Source organism: Gossypium hirsutum, chromosome A01 (assembly GCF_007990345.1).
Source record: "Gossypium hirsutum isolate 1008001.06 chromosome A01, Gossypium_hirsutum_v2.1, whole genome shotgun sequence".
Lineage (NCBI taxonomy): Eukaryota > Viridiplantae > Streptophyta > Magnoliopsida > Malvales > Malvaceae > Gossypium > Gossypium hirsutum.
Window position 1 is genome coordinate 36606420 of NC_053424.1, and position 8429 is coordinate 36614848.

The following is an 8429-nucleotide window of genomic DNA, read 5'->3' on the forward strand; positions in this document are numbered from 1 at the left end:
TGGGCCATATAGAGTACACATGGTGATATTAACCTTAATTCTTTATAATTGATCAAGTGGATGATGTTGGTTTATATGGTCGAATTTGAATTATGAATATGTACCTTGAAATAGAATGTTGCCGTATGCTTCTTTTGATATGAAACTATTAATGTTACGGGATATAAATAACTAGCAAGGTAATTAAACTAGTTGATTTATTTATTTAAGCTCAAGAACCTAAAGGAGAGGCGTCCAACAAGGGGAAATCGAAGGTCATCGAGTAGCCGACTCGGAATTATTTTACCCAACATAAAGTAAGTCATTAAGCATGTAGTTGGTATTATTTCAAATGGTCATAATGTTTATGTATTGATGCTGAATGGAATGAATAAATATACATATATATATATGCATGTACGTATGTGATGATGAAATTGTTGAATGAAAAGAAAAGAGGTAAGATGTACTGAGTTGTTGATCTCGGCACTAAACGTGCGGGTATAACCATTTATGACCATGAGATTGGCGCTAAGTGCGCGGGATTAAATTGTACAGCACTAAGTGTGCGATTTGACTATGTTGCACTAAGTGTGAGAAATGAATATGATGCACTAAGTGTGCGAATTGACCATGCGGCACTAAGTGTGCGAGTTTGACTATGTAGCACTAAGTGTGCGATTTGATTACGTAGCACTAAGTGTGCGAGTTGATTATATAGCACTGAGTGTGCAGACTCAATATACATTCGTGAATCATTATGGACACTATGTGTGCGACACTATTGAGTCGATCGCGGACAGCGGATCGGGTAAGTGCCTTGAGTTCATGGCTAATAGGTGCTATGTCTATACTTGGTGTTGAGCTTGGTAAGTTTGAACCTATGTGACAAATATACTTGAAGTCACGTACATAAAATTTATCGTAGAATGGGTGAAAGGCCGTTTAGTTGTATGTTTGTAACGAAAATAAAATGATTTATGAAAATGCCTCGAATATCCTATTGATGAGTATGTGGATTGTGAATGCATAAATTGGTATGAAATTGAACCGATAGGTTGGAGGAACTATGGTATGGTTCGGAATGGATGGAGTAATTAGCCTCGTTCCATTTTGTTTTCTCTTGTGATAATGTTATTGATGGATGGTAGTGCATAGCTTATGACTTACTGAGTTATAAACTCACTCGGTGTTTCCTTGTCACCTATTCTAGGTTTCTTGGACACATCTATTTTTGCGGGGTCAGGCCGTCATCGAAGTCATCACACCGGATAGCAAGTTTTGGTACTTTCTTCTTAGTTGGCTTAGAAGAACATTTTGGCATGTATAAGCTATTACGTTGTGTTTGAACTTTGGCATGTAAACTTTAAGCCATGCGAAAATGGCACGAATGTTCGATTGAGTTGGATCAAGGGTAGGCATGAAATGGACCTAGTTACTTTCGTAACAGATGCTGGCAGCAGCAGTGTCATGAGATTGAAAAATCACTAAAAATAGTAGGAGTGGAATTAATTGATGAATAAATTATGTAATCGAAGCTCGATGAGTCTGTTTTCATGAGGAAGTAACGAAAAGATCATATGGGCAGTATATTAAGAGATAATCAGATTTTTGTGGGACAGGGCCAGAACGGTTTCTGGATTCCCTGCTCCGACTTTGGAAATTCATTATAAATTAACCAGAGATAATTAGGGGTCGTACCATATATGTACAGATTCCTCTCTGAGTCTAGTTTTCATAGAAACAAACGGCATCAGTATTGAAGCCCCGTGCAGGGAGATATCCAAGTCGTAATGGGCAAAGGTCAGTGTAGTCGACCCCTGCAACATGGGAGACTTTGACTAATAAACTGTACTAATTGGCCCGACCAAAAATTCTAGAAAAAAAATACATAGATGGGCACATGAGTCTAGTTTCTGGGAAAAATTACGAAACTGATTTTTGAGTTACGAAACTCAAGATATGATTTTTAAAACGACTAGTACACAGATTGGGCAGTGTCTGGAAAATAAATTTTATAAGGGGTTAAAGTCAGTTAACACCTCGTGTTCGACTCCGGTGTCGGTTTCGGGTTCGGGGTGTTACATTTGATTGGTATCAGAGCTATGGTTTAGTCGGTTCTAGGACTACCATAGCGCGTATGAGTCTAGCTATACATGCCGAATGTTAATGTTTAAATGTGTGATGACTTCTGACGGTTGAAATGTTTTTGTTTTGATTAGTAAATGGACCCCGGTGAAGAAAGAACCCTAGCGGATGACGTTGAGAGCGTAGCGGCTGCTCCTGCACAAGGGACGCCACCTGTTGAACCTCAGTCATCTGCGAATAATCAAGGTGAGGGGGCTAAACAAGCCTTCTTTACCATGATGAATGAGTGGGTCGCGTAATATGCCCGAACCAACCCGGCTGTCCAACAATTCCCAAATTTGAATAATCCACCCCAAGAGCCTGTAATGCCATCAGTCGCTGATCCTGTGAGGCTGAGTAAGCCACCTGTAGACTTGATTAGGAAGCATGGGGCCAAGGAGTTCAAGGCCATAGTAACTGATGATGCCGAAAGGGCCGAGTTCTGGCTTGATAACACCATTCGGGTGTTCGATGAATTGTCATGCACACCCGACGAATGTCTAAAATGTGCTGTATCTTTGTTGCGAGACTCAGCCTACTATTGGTGGAGGACCTTGATTTCCATAGTCCCGAACGAGCGAGTAACTTGGGACTTCTTTCAAACGGAATTCTGAAAGAAATTTATTAGCCAACGGTTCATTGATCAGAAGCGTAAGGAGTTCTTGGAACTCAAGCAAGGCCGTATGACTGTATCTGAATACGAACATGAATTCGTAAGACTCAGTAGGTATGCCCGGGAGTGTGTAGCTGATGAGGTTGCTATGTGCAAAAGATTCGAGGAAGGATTGAATGAAGATTTAAAGCTACTAATGGGTATTTTGGAAATAAAAGAATTCGTAACACTAGTCGAATGAGCCTGCAAGGCGGAAGAACTTGGAAAGGAGAAGAGGAAGGCTGAATTTGAAGCTAGAGATTATCGTAAAAGATCGACGGGTAAAGCTCCGTTCTCAGCTGTAAAGAAGTTCAGGGAGGACATTAATAAGTCGAGGGCGACTGCGGGAATTTCCATCAGGGCAAAACCATCGATGGGCTCCCGAGCTACTTCGGTAGCTAGTGTGGGCAATAATCGTCACGAGAAACCTGAATGTCCCCAATGTGGAAGACGACACCTAGATGAATGTTGGGGCAAGTCTACTAGTAGGGCCTGTTACGGATGCGGTTCGAAGGACCACTTCATTAGAGATTGCACGGAGCTGGATGAGAAGAATAAAATTCAAGGTGCAAGACCTAGTGGAGTGACATCTAGAGGTAGACCACCGAGAATTTTAGGAGGCAGGGGTGGTAGTCAGAGGGGGGCCTCTGATACGGCCGATCGAGCCAAGAACCGTACTCCTGCTAGAGCATATGCCATTCGCGCACGAGAGGAGGCATCCTTCCCCGACGTCATCACTGGTACCTTCACTCTCTTTGATACTAATGTGATTGCATTGATTGACCCTGGCTCTACTCATTCATATGTATGCGAAACCTTAGCATCCAGTAAGACTCTACCTGTTGAGTCTACTGAGCTCGTAATTCGAGTGTCAAACCCTTTGGGTCAATGCGTACTTGTTGATAAACTGTGTAAGAGATGCCCTCTAATAATTCGAGAATCCTGTTTTCCGGCCGATTTGATGCTTTTGCCGTTTGACGAATTTGATGTTATTCTTGGTTTGGATTGGTTGACCGCACACGATGCGGTTGTGAATTGGAAAAGCAAGACTATTGATTTGAGGTGCGCAAATAACGAGATAATCCAAGTTGAGTCTGCGGACTTAAGGGAGCTGCCAGCTGTAATATCAGCAATGTTGGCCCAGAAATATGTAAGGAAAGGGTGTGAAGCATACCTCGCGTATGTACTTGATGACTCGGAGTTAGAAAAGAAACCCGAATCGGTGCCGGTGGTTTGTGAATACCCGGATGTTTTTCCTGAAGAGTTACCGGGTTTGCCACCTGTTCGGGAGGTAGAGTTTGGTATTGAGCTTGTACCTGGAACTACGCCAATTTCGATCGCTCCGTATCGTATGGCACTAACCGAGTTAAAAGAGTTGAAAGCTCAGTTGCAGGAATTGACGGATAGAGGTTTCGCTCGACCGAGTTTCTCACCTTGGGGTGCACCAGTATTGTTCGTGAAAAAGAAGGACAGAACCATGAGGTTGTGCATTGACTATCGTCAACTGAATAAAGTGACGATAAAGAATAAGTATCCGTTACCGCGTATTGATGATCTGTTCGATCAATTAAAGGGAGCATCGGTGTTTTCAAAGATAGATTTGAGATCGGGTTATTATCAGTTGTGGATTCGAGATTCGGACGTACCCAAAACTGCTTTCAGAACGAGGTACGGTCACTACGAGTTCTTAGTGATGCCGTTTGGGCTCACTAATGCCCCTGCGGTGTTTATGGATTTGATGAATCGGATCTTCAGGCCGTATTTGGATCGGTTCGTAGTTGTGTTTATTGATGACATCTTGGTCTATTCAAGAGATGAGACCGAACATGCTGAGCATCTGAGGCTAGTGTTGCAAATTTTGCGGGATAAGCAGTTATATGCTAAGTTCAGTAAGTGTGAGTTCTGGTTAAGAGAGGTTAGCTTCTTGGGTCATGTGGTATCCGCATCGGGTATTCGAGTTGACCCGAGCAAAATTTCAGCCATACTTAACTGGAAGCCTCCGAGAAATGTTACCGAAGTCCAGAGCTTTCTAGGGCTCACCGGTTATTACCGACGATTTGTCAAAGGTTTCTCGATGATAGCCACACCAATACGAAGCTACTTCAAAAGGATGTTAAGTTCGAATGGACGGAGAAATGTCAGAAAAGCTTCGATCAACTGAAAACTCATTTGACTGAAGCTCCAATTTTGGTGCAACCCGAATCGGGTAAAGAGTTTGTCATTTATAGTGACGCATCCCTACTTGGGTTGGGTTGCGTATTGATGCAAGAAGGTCGAGTTGTGGCCTATGCGTCGAGACAATTGAAGCCACACGAGAGAAATTATCCGACCCATGATCTCGAACTAGCCGCCATTGTGTTTGTATTGAAAATATGGCGACATTATTTGTTTGGTGAGAAGTGCCATGTGTTTTCGGATCACAAAAGTCTCAAATATTTGATGACTCAACGAGACTTGAATCTGCGACAAAGACGTTGGCTTGAGTTGTTGAAAGATTACGAGCTTGTCATTGATTACCACCCGGGAAAGGCTAATGTGGTTGCGGACGCCTTAAGCCGGAAATCGCTGTTTGCTTTACGAGCAATGAATGTGCACTTGTCTGTTCTACCCGACAATGTGTTAGTAGCTGAATTAAAAGCCAAACCATTATTGATCCATCAAATTCGTGAAGCCCAGAAAATTGATGATGAATTGGTTGCAAAACGGGCTGAGTGTGTTCCGAACAAGGAATCGGAGTTTCAAATGGATGATGATGATTGTTTGAGGTTTTGAAGTCGTTTGTGTGTTCCAAGGAATTCAGAACTCATTCCGATGATTTTGAACGAAGCCCATTGTAGCCGAATGTCTATCCACCCGGGTAGTACTAAAATGTACAACGATCTGAAACGTCAATTTTGGTGGCCGGGCATGAAACGAGACATTTCTGAATTTGTTTCAAGGTGTTTGATATGTCAACAAGTGAAAGCGGAACATCAAGTGCCTTCAGGATTACTTCAGCCGACCATGATACCCGAGTGGAAATGGGATCGAGTCACAATGGACTTTGTGTCCGGACTGCCATTGTCAGCAAGTAAGAAGGATACGATTTGGGTTGTTGTTGATAGACTGACTAAGTCGGCTCACTTTATTCCCGTGCGTACGGATTTTTCATTGGATAGACTAGCTGAATTGTACGTTTCTCAGATTGTGAGATTACACGGGGTACCTATTTCTATCGTGTCGGATAGAGATCCGAGATTCACCTCACGATTTTGGAAGAAATTGCAAGAAGCTTTGGGTACCAAGCTGCATTTTAGCACCGCTTTTCATCCCCAAACCGATGGTCAATCCGAGCGGATAATTCAGATACTTGAGGATATGTTGAGATGTTGCATCCTCGAGTTTAGTGGTTCATGGGAACGGTATTTACCCTTGATCGAATTCGCTTACAGCAATAGTTTCCAATCAAGTATTAAGATGGCACCTTACGAGGCTTTGTACGGTCGTAAATGCCGCACACCATTGTTTTGGACCGAGCTCGGTGAAAGTAAAATTTTCGGAGTTGATTTGATTAAAGATGCCGAACAGAAAGTAAAGGTAATCCGTGAAAGTCTGAAGGTAGCCACAGATCGTCAAAAATCGTATGCGGATCTGAAACGGAAGGACATTGAATATCAGGTGGGAGATAAAGTGTTCCTTAAAGTTTCGCCTTGGAAAAAGGTACTCAGATTTGGCCGTAAAGGCAAGTTGAGCCCGAGATTCATTGGGCCGTACGAAATTTCCGAACGAGTGGGGCCGGTTGCATATAGATTGATTTTGCCCCCTGAACTTGAAAGGATACACGATGTCTTTCATGTTTCGATGCTTCGACGCTATAGATCTGATCCTTCGCACATAATTAGTCCGTCGGAGGTTGAAATTCGAGCCGATATGAGTTATGAAGAAGAGCCGATGTGTATCCTAGCTCGTGAAGTGAAGGAGTTGCGGAACAAAAGGGTTCCGTTAGTAAAGGTGTTATGGCTCAAACACGGGATCGAGGAAGCTACTTGGGAAACCGAGAGTTCGATGAAAGAACGATACCCAAACCTATTTACCGGTAAGCTTTTCGGGGACGAAAATTTCTTAAGTGGGGGAGAGTTGTGACACCCCAAAATTTACCCTAGTCGGGAAGTGGTTTCGGGACCGCTAAACCGCGTCATAAAAATAATTAGCTGTCATATTTGATGCTTATTATATGTATATATGCATGTGTGAAAATTCCATGTTTGAATTTTTTTTATTTGAAGGTGAATTTTAGTAAATAGGACCTATGTGAGAAAATCTGGAAATGTGATTGGTTAAATTACAAGGACCTATTAAAGCATGTGGTGAGAATAATGGCTTTGCATGTCAAATACCCCTTCTTTTATACATAGTGGCCGGCCATGATGGAGCATATATTAGAATAGGTGGTAAGTTTCCATGAAGTGGTCATTATTTTATGTAAAGGAAAGGAAATAATAAAAAGAAATACTAAGGATAATAAAAGAAGTAACAAAAAAAAGGGGGTCATTACCTTGTTCTTCTTAGCCGTACAAGAAGAAGAAAAAGGAGGGGGGAGCAAAGGCATTCGGCCTTTTGAATGAAGAGGAGGTTAGTAAATTTTGTTAATTTTTCTTTTGAAATAATAGTTGTTTGGGTTAATCATCACGTTTTTCTTACCTAGCCATACTAAAATTTCGAATTTAGAGTGTTGGATGGAGCTTTCGGTTATGGTATGTGTGAGAAGAACTTGATTTTTTCTTACCTTTAAGTTTTGATGGATAAAGAAACAAAAGGTTGTTGATGAAAGAAATTAATGTGTTAAGAGATTATATGAAACTTATTCATGTTTATATATGTTATATGCATTGAAAATGGTTGATGATTTTGGAGGTGATTAGCTTGAATCGGCCATGGTATATCCATAAACACGATCTATGCTTGTTATGTTACTCATGGTTAAAACGATTCGGCTATGACTCTTGTAAAAAAAAAGTAAAAATAGGCATGTGAATTTAAAAGATGGTATGAACAAATGTGGAGTTTTGCTAGTTTAAGAGTATTCGGCCAAGTGTTCATGTGGTGGAAATTAAGTGTTAAATGGAATGAAAATGATGTTATATGGGGGTATGTATATTCGGCCATATGAGTGAATACATAGATGATGTTAAATTTGATTATGTATAATGGGCCATATAGAGTACACATGGTGATATTAACCTTAATTCTTTATAATTGATCAAGTGGATGATGTTGGTTTATATGGTCGAATTTGAATTATGAATATGTACCTTGAAATAGAATGTTGCCGTATGCTTCTTTTGATATGAAACTATTAATGTTACGGGATATAAATAACTAGCAAGGTAATTAAACTAGTTGATTTATTTATTTAAGCTCAAGAACCTAAAGGAGAGGCGTCCAACAAGGGGAAATCGAAGGTCATCGAGTAGCCGACTCGGAATTATTTTACCCAACATAAAGTAAGTCATTAAGCATGTAGTTGGTATTATTTCAAATGGTCATAATGTTTATGTATTGATGCTGAATGGAATGAATAAATATACATATATATATATGCATGTACGTATGTGATGATGAAATTGTTGAATGAAAAGAAAAGAGGTAAGATGTACTGAGTTGTTGATCTCGGCACTAAATGTGCGGGTAT